General features: G+C 37.4%; 1 protein-coding gene and 1 long non-coding RNA gene across 4 annotated transcripts in view; one reads left to right on the top strand and one right to left on the bottom strand.

Annotated features, from left to right (window-relative positions):
* fynb (FYN proto-oncogene, Src family tyrosine kinase b) overlaps nucleotides 1-22,508 on the top strand; it is a 119,527-nt gene that overhangs the window by 39,100 nt on the left and 57,919 nt on the right. The gene's annotated exons all lie outside the window — the stretch shown is intronic.
* On the bottom strand, nucleotides 1,130-9,637 carry LOC309482950. Its single transcript, XR_014200459.1, has 2 exons — nucleotides 4,116-9,637; nucleotides 1,130-1,276 (listed from the first exon to the last, which is right to left on the bottom strand). It is a non-coding gene; the product is annotated as an uncharacterized lncRNA (long non-coding RNA).

Here is a 22,508-nt window from a genome sequence, read left to right as displayed (position 1 = left end):
CATATATATATATGGACAGATACTTATACTTGTATACTTTGACTTATACTTTTTTATATTTATATATAATTTATATTATATATATATATATATATATATATATATATATATATATATATATATATATATATATAACACTGTACACGTACACAAACCCGCTTTGACCTTACCTGTTGCTGTGGCGTGCGGTCATTCAAAATTGTACTGTCAATCAATATTCACAATGAAGATCTATTATGAGCCATTCCAATTTGCTGCTTTCATGATTGTCTAATTGTCATAAATGCTGTCATTTTGACTTAAAGGCATTATTTCAGCAAAAAGGTTAAAAGATGAAACAAGTAATTTTTAACTGTGTGTTTAACCACAGTGCCAGTCGTGCAACATTTTCTTTGACCTACAGGCTGCATTTCTCAGATCAGTGGTTGGTGGTAAACATTAGGGCCGGAGACGTGGGTGGGGTAATCTATAGTAGTAACTCGGAAGCTATTTCTGTTCTTAATTTTGAAATAACCAGCTAAGCAGCTGCCTTTCAGCCATTCAAATATATGCCTGTGGTTAGACGTGAAGGATTGTGGGTAGAGTCAAGCTTCGTGTGACACAGTCAAGTGTAGATGTGAACAGTCAAACGTTTCAGCACTCATCACCTTGGTCACTGCTACTCATGCTACTGCAGATCGGAGATTTTGCTTTGGACGTACAGTAGTGTACTGACCCAACACAGTACTAGAATTGCTTATGTAAAAAACTCAATATAAAACCAACTTACTTGAGGCCTGTTTACACTGACAACAATTTTATCAGTGAGTTTTCCTTCTGATGCTTGTCCTAACGTTATTGGTGATCTGTACAACTGGCTATAGCCTTTGAAATCACACATGGGCTGTATTCCCAGTAATAATTTATGTCCTTCTAATTTGACATGGAATGAATTTATTGTCTCCAAAAAAAAAAAAAAAATACATCATCCCCCTGGTTTCACAGACAAGGCTTAAGATAGTCCCAGATTAAAATGCATGTTTGAGCTGTTTTAACTGAAAGCATATATATCTTTAAAAAATATGTCAGTGCCATTGTTGTCTCCAGATGAACACCAGTCATGTAATGTTTTTTTTCTTTTTCTAAGGCACGTTTATAAAGTCCTAATTGAACTAAGGCCTAATCCTGGCTTAATCTAAACCCAATTTGTAAAACCAGACCCATATCTTTAACGAAGTATTGCAGTTTCCCACTGTTACATTCCTGCATAAAAACAACAACAACAACAACATTAAAGCTGCAAGCAGCGATGAAAGGGCCCTCGCACCCGTGCCATCGTCACTCGTTGGCTTTAGGAAGACAGAGCATGGTTGGGCAATGTGCATTTAAGGAGGTATACAGTATATAGTAGTTGCTAGCATGTTTAGTATGTTTTTAGCATGCTTAGTACACAATAGGTATGTGGTTAGTACTGCATTACTGTGTTAACCAGTTCAGTTTCTGTTGGCAGTAGGTGGGGTTATATATCTGAATATTGCTTTGTAGATGTGTTCAGTGCAGGACTTTTATCAAGTATGTGAAGTTTGGGGCAGATTGGATATTGTATGTTTGAGTTACAGCAAATTCATATTTAATTGTAGTAATAGTATGGTTTAGTACTTATAGTGTTTACTAGTATGTTTTAGCATGTTTCTAGTATGTTGGTAGGATGTTAAGCACCTACTGGCATTTTTTTTTATATGTTATTAGGAGTCCACAACAGTGTTTAACATGTCACTTCCTGTTGCCAGCAGGTGGCGCATTGACTGTAACTGAATATGAGCATTGTCATGTGTTCAAGACAGAACGCTTATCAAAAGTGTGAAGTTTGGCGCAGATTGGACATTGCCTTCTTGAGTAACAACAACATCCTGTTTCATTATATTAGCATGCTTTAGCACTTAGCTTAGTATTGCTAGCATGTTTTAACATGTTTCTAGCATGTTTAGAAGTCAATGGTATTTTTAACATGTTGCTAGAACGGCATCAACGTGTTAAACATGACACTTCCTGTTACCAGTAGGTGGCACTATTACTATAACTGAATATTCTCATGTAGATGTGTTCAGGCCATGACTCTTATCAAACGTGTGAAGTTTGGGGCAGACTGGACATTCCGTGCCTGTGTTACAGCAAATTCCTATTTAATTGCAGTATTAGCATGCTTTAGCACTAAGCTAAGTGTTTGCTAGCATTTTTTAACATGTTTCTAGTATGTTGTTAGCATGTTTAGCACATGCTGGAACTTTTTTATATGTTATTAGGAGTCCACAACAGTGTTTAACATGTCACTTCCTGTTGCCAGCAGGTGGCGCTATGACTGTAACTGAATATGAGCATGGTCATGTGTTCAGGACAGAACGCTTATCAAAAGAGTGAAGTTTGGCGCAGATTGGACATTGCCTTCTTGAGTAACAACAACATCCTGTTTCATTGAATTAACATGCTTTAGCACTTAGCTAAGTTTTGCTAGCATGTTTTAACATGTTTCTAGCATGTTTAGAAGTCAATGGCATTTTTAACATGTTGCTAGAACGGCATCAACGTGTTAAACATGACACTTCCTGTTACCAGTAGGTGGCGCTATTACTATAACTGAATATTCTCATGTAGATGTGTTCAGGCCATGACTCTTATCAAACGTGTGACGTTTGGGGCAGACTGGACATTCCGTGCCTGTGTTTCAGCAAATTCCTATTTAATTGCAGTATTAGCATGCTTAAGCACTAAGCTAAGTGTTTGCTAGCATGTTTTAACATGTTTCTAGTATGTTGTTAGCATGTTTAGCACATGCTGGAACTTTTTTATATGTTATTAGGAGTCCACAACAGTGTTTAACATGTCACTTCCTGTTGCCAGCAGGTGGCGCTATGACTGTAACTGAATATGAGCATGGTCATGTGTCCAGGACAGAACGCTTATCAAAAGTGTGAAGTTTGGCGCAGATTGGACATTGCCTTCTTGAGTAACAACAACATCCTGTTTCATTGAATTAGCATGCTTTAGCACTTAGCTAAGTATTGCTAGCATGTTTTAACATGTTTCTAGCATGTTTAGAAGTCAATGGCATTTTTAACATGTTGCTAGAATGGCATCAACGTGTTAAACATGACACTTCCTGTTACCAGTAGGTGGCGCTATTACTATAACTGAATATTCTCATGTAGATGTGTTCAGGACAGAACGATTATCAAAAGTGTGAAGTTTGGGGCAGATTGGACATTCCATGCCTGAGTTACAGCAAATTCCTATTTAATTGCAAAAATAGCATGCTTTAGCACTTAGCTAAGAGTTTGCTAGCATGTTTTAGCATGCTTCTAGTATGTTGTTAGCATGTTTAGCACTTGCTGGCACTTTTTTATATGTTATTAGGAGTCCATAACAGTGTTAAACATGTCACTTCCTGTTGCCAGCAGGTGGCGCTATGACTATAACTGAATATGAGCATGGTCATGTGTTCAGGACAGAACGCTTATCAAACGTGTGAAGTTCGGGGCAGATTGGACATTCCATGCCTGAGTTACAGCAACTTCCTGTTTCATGGCGAAACATCGAAATTTGTCAGGCCGCCGAGGACCCGCCCTTCGACGAAAACTCAAGATCTTCGCAATTTAACGTCGCAAAGGCCTTAAGATTACACTCACCAAATTTGAAGATGATCAGATTAAAACTGTAGGAGGAGTTCGTTAAAGTACGAGGCATGAAAATGGCAAAAACTGCACAAAAATCTGAGAGGAAGTTCAAAATGGCTGACTTCCTGTTGTGTTTAGGGCTATGCTCCAAGAGACTTTTTTGTAGGTATTAGGTGATTACATGTATGTACCGAATTTCGTGCACGTACGTGGAACGTTGCGGGAGGCGCACTCCGTTGAACTTTTATAGGTGGCGCTATCGAGCCATTTTGCCCCGTCCAATTCTGAAACCTATATCAGATGTAAATTTTCGCCAGTTCTGACGCGTGTGCAAAGTTTTGTGAGTTTTCGAGCATGTTTAGGCCCTCAAAAATGCAATTAAATGCGGAGAAGAATAATAATAATAAACAGAGCAATTCCAAGAGGGTCCTCACACCATCGGTGCTCGGGCCCTAATTATATCACTGTGAAATCGCTTACAATAACTTTCACACATTTGAGAAGCAAAATGTTCTAGCTTTGTGAGTCAGCGATACCAAGATAGTGTTTCATACATGCATTTTTGTGCAAGCACAATTGCAGAGGCATCAAAACAAAAGCCCCAAGGTTTGTGAGCATGCAACTGACCACATATGCACATGCACACACACACACCGAAGGGTCTTGTTTCCTGAGAAGTTCTGCTTCAACTGATGTTTGTGATTGAACCGTGCTCAGGTGTAAGTGAAGTTTGTGGTGAAGTCACGTCTACAGTACCGTTCAATAGTTTGGGGGCTAAGATTGTTTAGTTCTGTTGTAAATAGACTCTAAAAGCAGTAATATTGTGAAGTATTATTACAATTTAAAATAACTTTATTTTTTAATATAATTCATGTGATCAAGGTTGAATGGTGAAAACAGTTGTGCTGCTTCATATTTTTGTGGAAACCATGATACATTATTTCCCATGATTTTTTGATGAATAGAAAGTTCCAAATAACATCATTTAATTGAAATAAAAAACAACAACAAAAAAAAACATTTATTTCTTAAACTTTTATCATTTAAATCTTTATCTAAATGCCTTTAATTTAAACGGATACTGTATGCCAAATGTTTGGTCAGTAACTGCCAAGGAATGGCTAAGTCAAAAAGGCGATTGGCTCCTTGCTTCAGACCATGCTCAGCACGCTTTGCTTATTTTTTGCTAATTTTTCTACGAGTGGTCCATCATCTCGTCATGGACTATGTCTGGGTGAGTGTAATGTCTGACTGAATCTCCATATTGACCATTTACAGTGATTTAATAGGATGAGCTCGTGTGGTAGAAACTGAGCGACAGAAGTGTGAAATAAGCCGACATCTTTGGCTTCAGTCAGCATATATTCAGCCTCGAGGCTCAATGACTGACTCTACACCTGACACGACTGTACATCCTGCTATTGTTGACTCAAAGTACTTTTTTCTCAATAACTTGAATCAGATGTACTTGCACACTTCAATCTTTTAAGTGGTTCATAGTGGACCATTTGAACTGAGTTACTATCTTACATTATATTTGCTATTAAAGTTTACATGACAGGTGCTGTTAAAACACATTTCTGTCTTTTAACACAGATATTTGTAAGATATGAAGGAAAGTTTGGACAACGAGTCTTAGAACACTGTCTTTAGGAAACTTAATGGCCAAATAAAAAGCACATTAAAATCCTTGTGATAATCACAATGTTAGGGTAATAATATTGTATCAACTCCAAAATCAATTGGAATATATTGTGAATAATGTGCTCCCAACACATACACTTTTGATGAAAGTTTAGACTGTTCTCTCACACTGTGGATATTGTGCCGTGCGGAGGAATCTGGTCTCCTAGCAACTGTGTGGGTTCGTCTGATGGGTTTCCTGTGCCTGTTTCGGACTGGCTGTTGTCACTGGAAGTCCCTCATCACACAATCACACAGACATTTCACATCAATTAAGAACCTTAGTAGTAAGGTTTTCTTTGAGTCAAATTAAAGGGATACTCCACTTTAAAATGAAAATTCTGTCTTCATATACTCACCCACGTGTTGTTTCAATCCTTTATGAATTTCTTTCTTCTGCTGAACAGAAAGGAAGAAATTTAGAAGAATGTCAGTAACCAGACAGTTTCTGGTCTCATTGACTTCCATAGTAGGAAAAAAATATATACTATGGAAGTCAAATGAGACCAGAAACTGTCTGGTTACTGATATTTTTCTAAATATCTTCCTTTCTGTTCAGCAGAAGAAAGAAATTCATAAAGGATTGAAACAACATGAGGGCGAGTATATGATGACAGAATTTTCATTTTAAAGTGGAGTATCCCTTTAAGCGTGATCACATCTATGGACATCATTTCTTTCTTTTTTCTTTTTTTTTTAAATGTAATGTATGTGTATGTGGTTCCAGGTATTTCCTGCGTTGTGCGGAAGAAATGTCCCCCCAAGGAAAGTAAAACCTGTAATTTTTTGTAGGGTTGTAACAATATATCATGTCACAATATATCACAATACAAAAATGTGTCAATATGTATTGTGGATAGTGACAATATGTATTGTGTGTATTTCACCCAAAATTAAAATTACTGTGAGAGAAAAAATCGTTCAAAAAGTTTGTGTCACTACTACATTGAACTACTTTATATAATGTTGATTATAATGTATAATGCAATGGGGGAATATTTGTGGTTCCTGATAATGCCAAATGTCTTATGTTACCAGTAAAAAGTCTCCAACATTATTTTAAATATATCTAGTCAGTGAAAAAGTGCAAGCATATTCGTCTAAAATAATTCTGTATTTTTAGCTTCAGAATCATGAATATTTTGATTCTGGTGTCTCTTTTGTCCTGTGCTTTGGGTTTCCAGCACCAAGTCCAAGCGTATTCATTTACACTCCCAATGTAATATCAAATTTAGTATTTTAATCAACACTAAAACATTTTTGTTAAACTTTTACCATATGTTTTGGAGTATCGCAATAATATCGTATCGTGAGTTCAGTATCATGATATGTATCGAATCGTGACATGAGGGTATCACTACACCAAATTTTTTGTTCAAAATTCTGGTCCACATGAGAAAAAAAACCTATAAACCATATTAAACAATGTTTTCCTGAAAGGCTTAGGTTTAGGGGATAGACTATAAAATGTATATCCCTGTCATCTCAATGGAAAAAATGTGTTCCAATCAACCTGAATTCACCCTATATGTTTTATCCAAGTCTCTAAATATATCTATAATATGCCATGAGGAGAGAGCTATTCGTTAGCATTTCCATTCATCTTAATGTGTGGTTAAGTATACTGAACTTATGGAAAGAAACTCAACAATTAAAGTTGGTCTGTGCTTTCATCAAACATAATATAATATAAGTTCTACAAACTCAACTTTTTTACTTGTGAATCCAAGTTCAAGCCAAGTTAAGCTGAGCACTATAACATTACATAACCGAGATATAAAACTTTTGAGTTTCTAACTTGAGCAAACTGAAAAGAGCAACTATTTGCTGATTATTTATTGCCATTTATTGTCAGATGTCTTGGCTGCTCCTGCTGCCCTCAGGAGAAACACCTCTGATGGAAAGTTAGTGTGGTTGTGTGTTGCTTTGTCATTGTCATTCTCAGGTTAACCACATCCTCTGGAGCTTAACACTACATACATGCACACAATTATAGCAGCACTGCAAACAACGGTGTTGAGTGTTACAGCGGTGCAATACACCGATCACCCCACCCACTGACTTCTACTTTCGTCAAATGTGACTAGCTTTGTAACAAGAGCCATTGTCTGAAAGGTTATAGATTCTTACAAAGCTTGCCTTTCTTTATGATCTGAAACCTGCACCCACACAGAAGAGTCTCATCCCTCCATGAGTGTTACTGTAATTAACAGTTCCTTATCTTGCATCTTCCTGGTTACTTCACTTTTAGTGAGCAGGCCAAGTTTCTGAACACTGAATCGGCATCATTAATCGGTGATGAAGTCCCCCTCTAGTTAATACTTTTATCCCTTAAAACTAATCTTTGATCACCAAAATGACATTTAAAAGTTTTTTCCTTGGAAAAAAAATCTTCATGCCTTAAAATAGCTTATATTAATATGCAAATGAGCCCCGCCTCCACTCACTCACAGCACCTCAGAGATCCACTCATTAGCCCCGTTTACATGTAGCATTGTATTCCGATTATAACCAGTTTAAAAGTCCAATCAGAATGAAAATGCTCCATGTCAACACCTCAATCGGAATAAAAATGCTCAAACCGATTGAAATTTCAGTCGGATTGAAGGGGGTGGAATAAACCTTTTCATGAACCGATCAAATGAAAGATTACACCATGTAAACGAGCTGATCCGATTACTTTGAGTGTACGTCTTTCTGCGCATGCCTGGTTTTGCGCCAGATAATTCTGTCAGCTAACATAATGCCTTCTGTTTGTGGCCCGATGCAAAAAACAATGCACGCTAACCATTACCATAGTAAACATCGTAAATATGAACGCTTAGAAATCAGCGAAATCAGACAAATCAAGAAATCAGACAAATCATATAGGTTATCATAATCCTGTTTTTATTTTATCTGTCAGTAGCCTAGGTCTCGCCTCTTTATACCGGACTATATCCTCTTTATCTCTGACTGAAAATATAACTGTATCCTTCTGGGAGAGAGTGCTAAAGCTCCTCAGGTAATATTTTTGGTGGCATATTTGTAGAAATTATCATTCTTTCTAAATGTGATGTAAATATGTCCTGTAACTAGGCTACCAAATAAACAGAAACAGATGCGACTGAATAAGTTGATGGTCCTCTTTCTTTTGTGAAATAGACGTTCACAAACGTCATAAACGGTAAACCACTTTATTTCTGTGTGACTAATGTCAGAGACGAATGCTAATGTGCAATTTTGACACAAATTAATTCATTATGATCAATGTGTCGCTTTTTATTGTAAACCTGTGGTAAAACATCGATTCTTGGGTTTTAAATATTCAATTAAACAACAAAAATGCCAGCAAACGGTCGCTCTTGTTTTGCGATCACGCTGTTTCCAGTGATTTCTTTCTGATTAGTTTTCTGATAAAACTTCCATTTCGTTGGTGAAATTATGGGTTTGTGTGACGTTGTTCCAGAGAGGCGTGTTTCGGGCGTGTTTTAAGTGAAGCGCTGTGGAGCTTCTGGCCCGACAGTGGAAACGCAGCAGATTTTGGGCACGGTGCTACTGGCCCGAGGATATTTAGCCTGGCACGGCCCGTTTAAAGCCCTGGCTCGCACTGGCCCGACAGTGGAAACGCTGCTAATGCCTACATACGCAACAATTAAGTGATGCACCTCCTGACAGGATTGAAAACGTGGGAAATAATGAGCTTCCAGATCCGGCAGACAAGTGTGCGCATGTCACAAAATGATTTCGATTGAAAGCGTCAGCACATGTAAACACCAGATCGGTTTAGATAACATCCCATGTAAACAGTCAACCGGAATCCGTCAATCAGAACAATCTTAATCAGAATAGCAAAAAAGTGTGCATGTAAACGGGGCTATTGACGATCACACGTTGATCTGATTAGTAACAAGGTAGTTTGTGACGTCAGAAACACCAGCAATTTCAACATAGACATATAAACAACATTAGAAGCTTGATTTTCACCACAGGGAGACTTTAACCAATGGCAAGATTTGCCATTTGCAGTTGGTGGAGGCGTTGGAAACAGAGATGTGAAGACGGATGGTGTTTCAGATGAACTGGATTAGATGCATCGTCTGTCAGTTGTTTCAGATGCTTTCATGAAGTAACAGAAACACTTTTCATTCAATTCTTTATGTATTGCTTAAGCAACATAAATTTATGAAAAAACTCTTTCCCCGCCAGGTTTTTATTTTTAAGTTTCCCGCATTTTTTACCATATTCACAAGATTTCATGACCCCCCAGAATTATGGAAGGCATTTTCTGCCAAATTTAAATAAATAAATTAAATGATTAAAATTAAAATTAAAACCAGATTAACGATTTCATTACAGAAAACTATGCAAAAAATGTGACAAAATTGAGAATGAAATTAAATGATTTCATTTTCACAGCATTATCCCTGTCAAATTGAAAAATAAAATGCAATTGGTGAATTGTTGAAATGAGTATTCCAAAGATACCCGGATGGTCTACTATTTCCGGTTAGAATTCGAAGTGCAGATCAATCATAGACAGTATATAAACTGGACACAGTGACCCCATTGGATTCAACGGAGACAAGTGAAGTCAATTAGAAGCACTAACTTCCTGATGGTCGACCGTACTGCGCAGACTCAAACTGAGCTTGACGACGTAGATGTGACGTGAGCAACCCGTCTATCTACTAGTAGCTGTACCAAGAGAAATCTGAATCATTCCCTTCCGAAACTTGCAGAGACGGAGATCGTGAGTAGGAGGTGTCTATGAGCTAGAAGCAGGAGAAACTTTTGCTAAGTATTCTGATTAATTACTTTGTCATTTTTCCTCCACGTCTCCCCGATTGCCCGCGAGCTTCTCCTCCTGTCCATACGGTAATCTCTCTACTGTGCGACAGAGAGTCGCGTGTTATGACGCAATCGTTAGCCTATTTTTACAAAAACTGCTTCTACGGGGCCATAACGTAAGATACAAGGTAATGGAGCCTTTTATACATTTTCGTGTTTCTTTAGAAATAAATAATGGACAAATGGAGTCTTTAAACGCCTCAGATGTAAAGTTATTCGCTGTCAAAGTGACGCCAAAATGAATGGGAGTCAATGGGATGCTAACAGCAGGTGATGGTCCGCTAGCCAATGGCGGCGCCCGGGGAAACTTCAAAATAATATGAAACCCTGCCCCCCTGAGATCAATGCACACTCTAATGGCTAATATTGCCCACAACCCATTGCGTGCGGGAGGGAGGAGCTTTGCGGTGATGGTGGTGATGTAAAGGCAGTCGGACGCAGCAGCGTAGATGCGCCCTCAGTTTTTAAGTGTAAGAATTCAAATGTTTAACCCTAATTAAAGTTATATTTTATTGTCTCGTAATATTAATGGGTTTATGTTGTGCCAAAAAAGTACCGTGTTTATCTTGTAGGGTCCGATGAAGATACTGAGCGCCCCATTGCAGGCTACAAAACAATAAATAAAAAGGCTCTAGTACAGTGTCATGCAAGTGTCTTTTTTATGTATTTCTTTTGATGTTTCTGTCTGACTTATTTGTAGTAATACTGTGGCTGTACAAATGTTAACTTTATCAGTCCAACCAAAGAAACATGGTTACTACACTTTTACTATAGTAAAAGCATGGTTCATTTTCATCGGGGTATTTTTAAGTATTATACATAAGTATAAGATTAAGTATACAATACGTTAAACAATAGTTACACTATAAACTTTAAATATTTTAATTCAGAAAATAAGTAGCTTTCGTTACACACATTTGCACATGAACGTCAGAACCAGCCGCCTCACAAACGCGTTTGGTTGATCTACGACGACGCCCTGCTTCACTCCTCAATTTGGTAAAACACATTGTAAATGTATTGTGGGAAAAAAAGATGGGAATAGTAAATACAATTATATTGGATATATAAGAATGAATGAAATGTAAAATGTTTTGTTAACAGTCGCGGTGTGCGTAACTAGGCAACCACGTTCTCGTTTACGTTGCATGACGTCATCGAAGTATGTCCCAGAACGTGCATACTCTTTTGCCACACACTCAAAAGTATGTACTTTTTCATCACAAAAAAAGTACATACTTTTAGGTCGTAGTATAAGTAGGCGAATACGCTGATTTCACGCAGCCGCCATTTTGAAATCGAAAGTGAGGCTCCGGTGGGAAGAACCCCGGAAGTAAAGATAAACAACAATGCCTTGGATTACCAACCTGAAGCTGCTGCCGCGATTTACACTATTGGATGTTAATATCCAATATAGGATATGTATATAGTTCATTCCTGCTTCGTTTTTTACATTCTGAATTATATATAAAAAAAATATTTTCTTTATAAATGAATTTCACTGTATATAGTCTAAAGTATGAAAGAAATGTTTGTACATTTTTAGAATTGACACAACATCATTAAAGACAACAATACGCTATCACATTCACGACTCTCCTGTGATTAAAGGCGACACTTCCGGTTTTCTTCCCACCGGAGCCTCGCTTTCGATTTCAAAATAACGGCTGCGTGAAATCAGCGTATTGGGACTCAGCCAAAGACTGTCTTAATGAGTCGAGTCAGTCAGTAGAGACTTTTGAAATAACTCCAACTTGTGATCACGGAGAAGAAAGACGCAACTGACATGACTATAGGCACGGACAACCCCTATTAACTGTTAAAAGTACAAGATATCACACCGGACATTCACACGGATTTTTTATTATGAATATAGCACTGACCTGAAGGAAAATGCTATATCTAGCCTAAATGCAGGTACACTCGCTTTCTCGATCTCATCCAGAAGTTGTTACTGGAAATGAAAATCAGCATTGTGATTCTTTTTGTACACAAACTTAAAATAACCAAAAGACACGTAACAGTTAAACAGCGGACAGATACAGGCTAGTGCTGTATCTGAATAAGTCACGGCTGAAGGGCGTTGTTAGGCACGACGCGAATATGAAACATTGGCCGAGGTTCTCGGTTAAAGCTAGCGGGTATTAATGTCTGGCTATAATTGTTGTAGAAATTGTGTTACTAAGACCTTTGTACACCCAAATAGGTGAATTTCCAAAACAGCCTAATACATGAATGAACCTCATCGTCGATTATGGTCTAGTCTGAGTCTAACATCATAACTAACATGATCAGGCTGGTTGTTTCCATGTTCTTGCTGCGGCAGCTTCCCGCAAAAGCTCACTAACAGATTTCGCCATATCTCGTCGTCTCGATTACAATATAATCACATTTAAATAATTTCGTTTCACACATTCAACTCATGCACACGGGACGTCGACGACTTCGCTTTACAGAAGGCGTGTCTCTAGCGCCGTTACTAGAATAAACCACACCCACTCATTAACATAGAATTTGCATGCAGGTTGTCTTTGAAAATGAAAACTGTGAAATAAAAGAGGAATTAAAATGAAAACGAAAATTTACATTTGTATTTGAATTGTGTCACTATTACTCCGTGAGCGTTACTAAAGAGCATTGTAAAAACGGTATTTGTAGTTTCTTTTTCACGTTTGGCTTTTCATTTAAATATTGGCAGTCTTAGACTGTAGTGAAAATGAAATGTGAAATCACCAATTGCATTTTATTTTTCAATTTGACAGGGATAATGCTGTGAAAATGAAATCATTTAATTTCATTCTCAATTTTGTCACATATTTTGCGTACTGTTTTCTGTAATGAAATCGTTAATCATCTGGTTTTAATTTTAATCATTTAATTTATTTATTTAAATTTGGCAGAAAATGCCTTCCATACAGAATGTCTTGTTGTTTGAATATGTAAAAGGTCAATATATCAAAAGAAAGAAGAGCCTCTGGTTTTTATTTTTATTTTAGCTTAATTCTTTATTTTTCTATCAATACTTTAAAAAAACATTTCGAACAAAAAAACCTGGGAAAATTGCATATGGATCGGATTCAGAATGATGATTAATACATAGACCAAGTAGAATCGAGTCCATCAACACCCCCCAAAGCTTCACTCATTACCTCTTCATGAGTTTGACATTTTTCTTGGTCTCGGCTTTTGCGTTCTACAGTCTCCATTCATTATGTTTACTGTGGCGAGCAGGACGAGACTAAGGGCCGTGGGAGAACGATGAGAGGCCGTTGGCGTGATTACTGAGATGCACCAGACAGTCTCGTATCTCTCACGGAGGGGCAGGAATTTTCTTAGCAATGTTAAAACGCACCTCAACCGATCACTTGTTTAGCGTTCATGTAAACACTACATTCAGATTCACCTATCGGAATGAATTCAGTTAGATTTGAAACAAAAGGTGTGCATGTAAATAATGAATGGCGACTGCAGAAAGCAAAAGCCGAATCCCGGACATTTTGGACGATCTCGACGGCCGGACATGTCCGGGAAAAAGAGGATGGTAACCCCTACTACTCAGCTGTCTCCTACTACTCGGCTTTCTCCACAGAACAAGAGCCTGCTAGCTTAGCTTCCAAAAAAAGATGGCTGACACTATGTGAACATTCTGTGAGTGAGATCCCACCCTCTATGGGCGGGTTGAAAACATGCAGGACAGCTCCTACTACTGGCTGTAGTCTTTAGCCTCTGGCCAAAAAATCCTCCTCCTGGAGGATTTTTTCCAGACAAAAAAGACCTAAATCTCTCGTCTCAGGGGAATATGAGGGAACGCATGGTTGAAGACCATTTGCTTATTTGCCATTTGCTCGGAGCACGCGCACAGAAAGCTGCCTGAAAAACAGTGTCTCTTTCTAGGGCTGGACCCGAATATTCGAATATTCGTTCGATGGGTTGGTATTCGATTATGAAAATTTGACATTCGAATATTTGTATTTATTTATTAAATTTTTTTGCACACCTGGCACCCCCTCGAAACGGTTCTCATTCGCGCTTGAATATGTTTAACACTATAAAATCTGACGAAATACAATACTCTTTTTTTATAATGATCTTATATAGCCTAGCAATTTTTAATAGGATGGACAGTTGAAGGAACCCAACCTCGTTATACTTAATAAATATATTTGCTTCTTCTTGGCCTACTGAAGTGTTCCTGCAATGGGAGTATTCTCTGGCTAGAGCGCAGAATAATAATAATAATAATTTGTTACATTTATATAGCGCTTTTCTGGGTACTCAAAGCGCTTTACATGGAAGCGGGAATCTTCTCAACCACCACCAATGTACAGCATCCACCTGGATGATGCGACGGCAGCCATATTGCGCCAGAACGCCCACCACACACCAGCTTACTGGTGGAGAGGAGACAGTGATGAAGCCAATCAGTATATGGGGATGATTAGGAGGCCATGATGGACAGAGGGCAAGGGGCAAATTTGGCCAGGATGTCGGGGGTTACACCCCTACTCTTTTTCGAAGGACATCCTGGGATTTTTAATGACCACAGAGAGTCAGGACCTCGGTTTAACGTCTCATCCGAAGGACGGTGCTCTTTGACAGTATAGTGTCCCGATCACTACACTGGGGCGTTAAGTCCCACACAGACCACAGGGTGAGCACCCCCTGCTGGCCTCACTAACACCTCTTCCAGCAGCAACCTGGTTTTCTCAGGAGGTTTCCCATCCAGGTATTAACCAGGCTCAGTCCTGCTTAGCTTCAGTGGGCAACCAGTCTTGGGCTACAGGGTGATATGGCTGCTGACGCAAGCTGCAGAACAGCGGAGTTTGTATGGACAGAAGTGCATGCCTGAGCTTGTATTTTGGGTTAAGCTGCGTTGCTTTGACATTGTGGAAAATAGAATAATATAAACAAAATGTATTAAGCTTTTTACCCGTTATTATCAATCTAAATTAATCTCGTTTTTAATTTAACTTAATTTCGTTTTTCTTTATTTAAATTTCGTTTTTCTTTATTTAAATTTCGTTTTTTCTTTATTTAAATTTAGTTTTTCTTTATTTAAATTTCGTTTTTCTTTATTTAAATCTACCCTTTACTTTGTCAGTAATTTGTTAGTTAGAAAAATATTAGACTACCTTATTAAAAGTATTGCTTAAGTTAACAGACCTGTGTGTGTTACGTGCGAGTGTATTTACTTTGTGTTGTTCATGGGGAAGATGTGTTTAATATCACTAATGCAGTGTCCGTTCTCAGAGCATATAAGCCCTGCCCGTGTGAGGTGCGACGCTTCCCGCTCGCGTTGTTCTGTAGTTTATTAAAAGTTTATTCATTCTGAACGTGTCGCGTCTCGCGTGTCTATCTATATTACACCAAATGCAACTCTGCACTCCCTTGTGAAGTCGATTAGATGAACGGTTCTCGAAATAATCAAAATGCAAACGGACAGACAGACACACAGAGAATACTGCCTTTTATTAGAGAGAAGAATATTTTCAGCCCCCTCTCTCCGAAGCTTCGAATATTCGCTGTTCATTACTACCGAAGCTTCGAAGCTCTAAAAATGGTATTCGGAAACAGCCCTATCTCTTTCACGGCTTAACTCTCTTTTAATGACAGTATTTAATGTCAGGCACGTCCCACAGTTCAGCAACAGTAGACTGCATTTTATAACATTTACTTGGATGTTAAGTTTGGCTTAGGGAGGAACGAAAGCACACCGCTGAATGTGGCAGCAACACAAAAATAATTTTACCTCGATTATTTTGTTTTCATATTCGTTGGAAGCCATAATCAAAATCGATTAAGCAAAGCCCTAATGGAGATGTTTTACCATTTCAGAAGATCTGAAAGTTACACAGTGGCCCCTAAAAGTTACACTGCCGGAAAAACTAGTGGGGCAGTATTGTGTCATAATGGGAAAATCTCATCAAGTTTATGCTGAGCCTGTATGTACAAGAATAAAGTTGAACATAAACCTATACTATTTAAAAACAAAGGTTTTTACTGTTAAAAACATGGATTTGGGAGCATCAGCTCACAAAATGAAGGCGTTTCAATAAACAGGAAATCAGTGAATCCGGCCAATTGTGAAACAGCGGTGTAAACAGCTGGAGTAGCTTTGCAGAATGAGCCAGCTGACGGCTCTCAGATCGTAGTACTTTGCATATTTCACAGTGACAGTCTGCGCCTTCTCTAGTTGGACCAGCATGCACTGATCAGTCTTCACAGCGCCACATAAAATTAACTTATTAACTTGTAAATGTTGTAATCATGTCATGTCATCTGGTTTCTGACACTTTTCTGACAACAATTTTTGCATTTTAGTTTCAATAAATGGTCTTTTTCAGCTGTATTGAGTTCTTAAAGTGTTTTTTTATATTGCATCTGGTAAATTAAATCCCTTATGTATGGATTATTTTCAAGCATGTCTCCATTGGACACTGGGTTGTAAATTTAGGTCATGTGTTGGGGGAGTTGACAACACTTTAAATTTTAATGTGATACAACCTTTGGATTATCATCTTATTCTTAATCTATTTGATTAATTCATTCTCACAAAGCCTTTATTTAAAAAAAAAATCCATATCTGGGAAACGCAAATGAGAATCCATTGGTGAGAAGATGTGGCAACCCAGTTAAACTCAAGAAGTCAACTTTCGAATGGCTTGCTTATAGTCGACTCTGCACATCAAACTGGGATGGAAGAAAGTCTTATACTGTAGCATTAAAAAACACTTGACCTCGAAGATGTTTGTGTAACCTATAGCCTTTGGCTTTGTGTATTGGTTACTAGAGCTTGAGGAAACTGTGGAAATCCATGCGTTTATCTGAACAATGCCAAACTTCCTCTTTTTCCTCACAACAAAAGCACAAATGCACATGAATTGATGATGACGTGGCATCATGTGTTTGAGGGTCATGTGGTGACCTATATGTATAATCACTACCACATGTGCATCCCTACATGTGTGAACATCAATCAATATCTCTGGCCTAAAAATGGAGCTTTCATTGATCTGTATGTGCAGAGTGTAATTGGTTTTGGATTATGGAACTGCGCATATGTTGTCCATATGTATAACATATTTTGTTGTTGAAACGGTCTCATTCTGTTTTGGTTTCGTTTTCATTCTGTTCCTGTTTGCCAGTATTCCCTGTCATTGTTAGTTGCTAATTTGAAATAACAGATGTATTGATTACAAATACTATTCATGTTTTAGCGGTATCAGAAACGCATCTTTATCAGACATTCTCAGATTATGTTGTGAAAATGAATGGTTATAATGTTTACCGGAAGGATAGGAATAGGTACAGTGGAGGGGTTGCCGTACAGTATATACACAAATAGCTGTATATACTTTAATGCCTGTAGATGTAGAGGCTTTGTGGCTACAAGTACAGCTAGTTTGTTAAATCATTATTCATTGGTTGCTGCTACAGACCACCATGTGCAAACAGCTGTTATTTAAGTGAACTGTGTGATTGACAATGTTTGTGATACTGGAAATGAAATTTACTTTATGGGTGATTTTAAAAACTTTAGCTGGATGTCTCTGCTGGACTGTCCACTAAAGAGTAAAGTTGTGAATGTGATTAATGCATGTAATTTAACACTATTTTCCAAATAGAAAACATCTACTTGTATAGCAGGGCCGGCCCGCGGTATAGGCAAATGCTAGGGGCGCCACTCATCCATAGGGGCGCCAGAATGAGTGAACGAGTGAATTATTATTATTTTTATTTTTTTTACAATATTTTTTTTTTATATATATAATACTATTTTAAAACCATTAATTCGAAATACTACCCAAAAAAAAAAAAAAAAAAGTCCGGCTCACCAATCGTCCCCCGCCCATCGAGAGCTTGACGTGCGTCAGAAACAGAGCGCGCGCGCGATCAGTTGTTGGTAATTTGTTGTGTAGCGTGCGCGACTCCGCATCCAATGTAGACAGCATTGCTTTTGTTAACACACAGCTCGTAGAAACGGGCCTGGCAGCTCGCGCCAGTTCTAGACGCGGTGAAAGTTTCCTGATTGTGACGGAAGGCCGAATTTACATGACACATTATAAATGAGCATAGTCTGCGATAGATACAGTGCCAAAAAGAAGAGAAGAGGATAAAAGGGGATAAAGACAGAGGTAAAGTGATGTAGTGAATGAACAATTTATGGCATAGGAGTAAGATACTATAATTTCATGGCAGTTATTTTTACCTTAAACTTAATGTTAGCAGTTGTTCTGAGTTCTCCAGAGGCCCCAGACTGTGTGGTTTTGTAACAATCATGTCAGTTTTAAGACGCATTTTTTATTATCACTTTTTTATTACTGTTTTACTCTACAGTTGTGCAGTTGTGGGGATACAGTACAGGCCAAAAGTTTGGAAACATTACTATTTTTAATGTTTTTGAAAAAAGTTTCTTCTGCTCATCAAGCCTGCATTTATTTGATCAAAAATACAGAAAAAATAATAAATATTGTGATATATTATTACAATTTAAAATAATTGGTTTTCAATTTATTATACTTTAAATTATCATTTATTTCTGTGATGCAAAGCTGAATTTTCAGCATCATTACTCCAGTCTTCAGTGTCACATGTGACATCCAGTCTATCACATCACATGATCCTTTAGAAATCATTTTAATATTCTGATTTATTATGAGTGTTGGAAACAGTTCTGCTGCCTAATATATTTGATGAATAAAATGTTAAAAAGAACTGCATTTATTTAAAATAAAATAAAAATATTTTCTAATTATATAAATCATCTTTACGATCACTTTTTATCAATTTAACACATCCTTGCTGAATAAAAGTATTGATTTATTTCAACCAAAAAAAACAACAAAAAAAAAACAAAAAAAAACTGACCCCAAATTACTGACCAGTAGTGTATATTGTTGTTACAAAAGATTTCTATTTTTAAAACATTTAAAAACAATTTTTTTTTACTATTTATTTATCAAAGTATCCTAAAAAAGTATCACAGGTTATGAAAAAATATTAAGCAGCAGAACTGTTTCCAACTTTGATAATGAATCATCATATTAGAATGATTTCTAAAGGATCATGTGATAGACTGGATGTCACATGTGACACTGAAGACTGGAGTAATGATCCTGAAAATTCAGCTTTGCATCACAGAAATAAATGATAATTTAAAGTATAATAAATTGAAAACCAATTATTTTAAATTGTAATAATATATCACAATATTATTTTTTTTTCTGTATTTTTGATCAAATAAATGCAGGCTTGATGAGCAGAAGAAATTTCTTTCAAAAACATAAAAAATAGTAATGTTTCCAAACTTTTGGCCTGTACATTTTATGGCATAGTAATGATATTTATTTACAGGTTTATTAAAAATAGAAAAGTTCACATTAAATCTTTATTGTAAATCGTGCTATAAAAGATAATGGGGACTTGACTTGAATGCTATGTAATGCTCTTGGTATTTGTGTTTAGGCTGTAATGTGTGTGTGTGTGTGTATATAGGCATATATATATATATATATATATATATATATATATATATATATATATATATATATATATGCTAAATCATGAACACAATGACGGGGTGAAATGGGCTGTGATGCATGGGGCGCCAGGTAAAATCTTGCCTAGGGCAGCAAATTGGTCAGGGCCGGCCCTGTTGTATAGACAAAATTTTTTACAAATTCTGTGGAAATGTGCTCTAAGGGTGTATCTGTTCCTATTGGGTGCAGTTATCATAATATAATAGCTATTACTAGGAAAGCAAAGGTTCCTAAAGGGAAACCAGAAGTAATTTATAAATGATCATGTAACTATAAGAGAATCAGGAATCATTTTGTACGGACCTAAATAATGTATGTTGGATTGATGTTTATAAGGAAAATCATCCTGATGATGAATTGGCAGCTTTTGAAAGATTATTTTACACTTTAGTGGACAAACATGCACCTATGAAAAAAATATACAGTGAAGAATGTTAGGGCTTGATAATGAGCTGAAAAACATTTTGGTTGAGAGAGATGTGGCAAAGGGTACAGCAAACACGACTGGGAACGAGGAGGATTGGGAAGTCTATTGCAAATTGAGACCCATTTTTTTTTAATAAACACTCCACCTTTGCTAGCACAATAGAAAAAGACTCTCAAAAGATTCTGCTTATAAAAAAAGTGAGCAAATTAATGAGTAAATAAATAGGCAAATAAATAAACAAGTTAATGATCAAATAAGTAAGCCCTGCCCCCCACGATAGTATAGTGTATTGCTGATCTCACAGGCTGACGATAGGACTATATGAATGTGGAGCATATCGCCCAACACTATTGATTACTCCTTGTGTATTTAAGCATTCTGTGCTCTCAGTTCTTCTGCAAGCAGCATTTATCGGGGTTCAAGCTGTTAAGGCCTTTAAGGTTTATAAGCACAAAAGCATCAAAAGTTATTAAAATGTATTTGACATAGTTGTGTATTATTATTGCTCCGGAGTTTTTCCTACATGTTCCTGTTGTATGTATTGATTAAAAGCTGTTGTGTTGTATTTCCTGTGCCATGTGATTGCAGCCACCCATAGCTTACAGTTGTCTCAGACATATTTCAGAAATCATAAAGGCAAAATCTGCAGTCTTTGATGGCTTCCATGATGTGGTCACTGATGGCCTAGTTGTTGGTGGGAGGAATGGTATTCTCCGGCAAAAACTTGGGTTGCAGTTACTTCTCCTACGATGCCTGACTAATGAAGAATCAATAGTAGTGCAGCAATTGATTTGAGTATATGGGGTCAGAGAAGGAGAAGCATTCAGATAAAAATGTTGACAGTAGTTATGCAACATTAATGTATTTAGACTTCCCTTTACGTTACGGTCGTAAATTATATTTAACTTGAGTTTTCTCTGAAGTGAGCAATCCACAAATTCCCACTTTCACCTTGCAATGCCAGACCCCAGACTCTCCAATGTTTTATGTATCTGAGGAACCACTGCGCATATGGAAAAGATCCATTTGTTCCCTTTGTTTCTATCTTTAAACTTTGACAAACAGCAAAACACACAATGAATACAGCTTCATTATAAAGGCTATGTCATCACTTATTTCCTTGACTTCCCAGCACTTATGTGATAAATTCATCTTAGTTTCACTTCACTGTTTATTTCTGAATAGATATGGACTTTAAAAAGGCAGCTTCGGTCAGGGAAGATCAGGGATTTCTTCTTGCTCTTTTGCCTTGATGATATTAGTGGTCCTCGATCTGTATATGTGCAGATCAAATCTGCTAAAATCATCCGCCACACATATCTACTCATATTTTTCTAGTGGTGGGAGAAAAAATCGATGCATTGCAATTCTCTTTCCAACGGTTCTGGATCGATTCTGAGCAGAGTTTTTAACCGCAAATGCACAATGTGTTTAAACACCCGTATTCTGCTTGCTTACTTTTCCTCACACACACATACACCACTCAAACTTTCCGTAAAATAATTTCTTATTGCTCGGGTCTGTGGAATGCTTGATTCTGATTGGTCAATAGCGCCATCCAGTGGTATGTTGTTCCCCGATAACAACCGCTGAAAACAGAAACACAGGCTCATCCAGGTCACTGAAGTCAGCAGCGCTTTATGCTGGCTAGGAAAGTTTTTTTCTCGTGGAAGTTTTGCATTTGGTGAGCTTATAAAATATTAAAACTCAATATTTTGTGTACAGTTATTTATGTCATCCAGTATCGTAGACTCGCTCTCTCTTGTTTCGTACAAACGCAGCTGCTGCCATTTTGCTACTATTGTTTTGTACACTGTTGGATTATAAGATACAAACAGGTAAGATTTTAAAGCAGTTTAATCTCAAATCAGTATATCTTATCCTCATAATTATTTATGTGGTGAAATACTGTGTAATAAGTGGTATAACTGTATACCATATCTCTTAAATGTCCGTTTAGTTTGAACTTGCCACGCCAGCAACAAAATGTCACGGGAGAGTGAGCGAGAGACTAGGATTCAAGTGCAGAGGAGATTTAATTAACAAACACAGACAAAAATACAGAAAACTCAGAACTCAGATAATCAACAGACAGGAACATCAAAGACAGGTAACTCGGACAACGAACCAGCACAAGACTACAAACACAAGGAGGCTAAATAGGGGAACAACAAAGGAGGGTAACGAGACAGACAGGTGGGACAAATTAACCAATAATCAGATAACAAGATGGGAGGGGCTAGACAATAGACAGGAGAGCACATGGCACAAAACAACAAACACCCATGTGCAGCACAAGACAGAACAGACACGTGACATTACCCCCTCCTTAAGGAGCGGCTACCAGACGCTCCACTAGGGACGGGAGGGACAGACCAG

This window comes from Leuciscus leuciscus (assembly GCF_965113295.1).
Source record: "Leuciscus leuciscus genome assembly, chromosome: 19".
Classification (NCBI taxonomy): domain Eukaryota; kingdom Metazoa; phylum Chordata; class Actinopteri; order Cypriniformes; family Leuciscidae; genus Leuciscus; species Leuciscus leuciscus.
The sequence above is the reverse complement of the archived record's forward strand: the minus strand, read 5'-3'. Positions and strand labels throughout refer to the sequence as shown.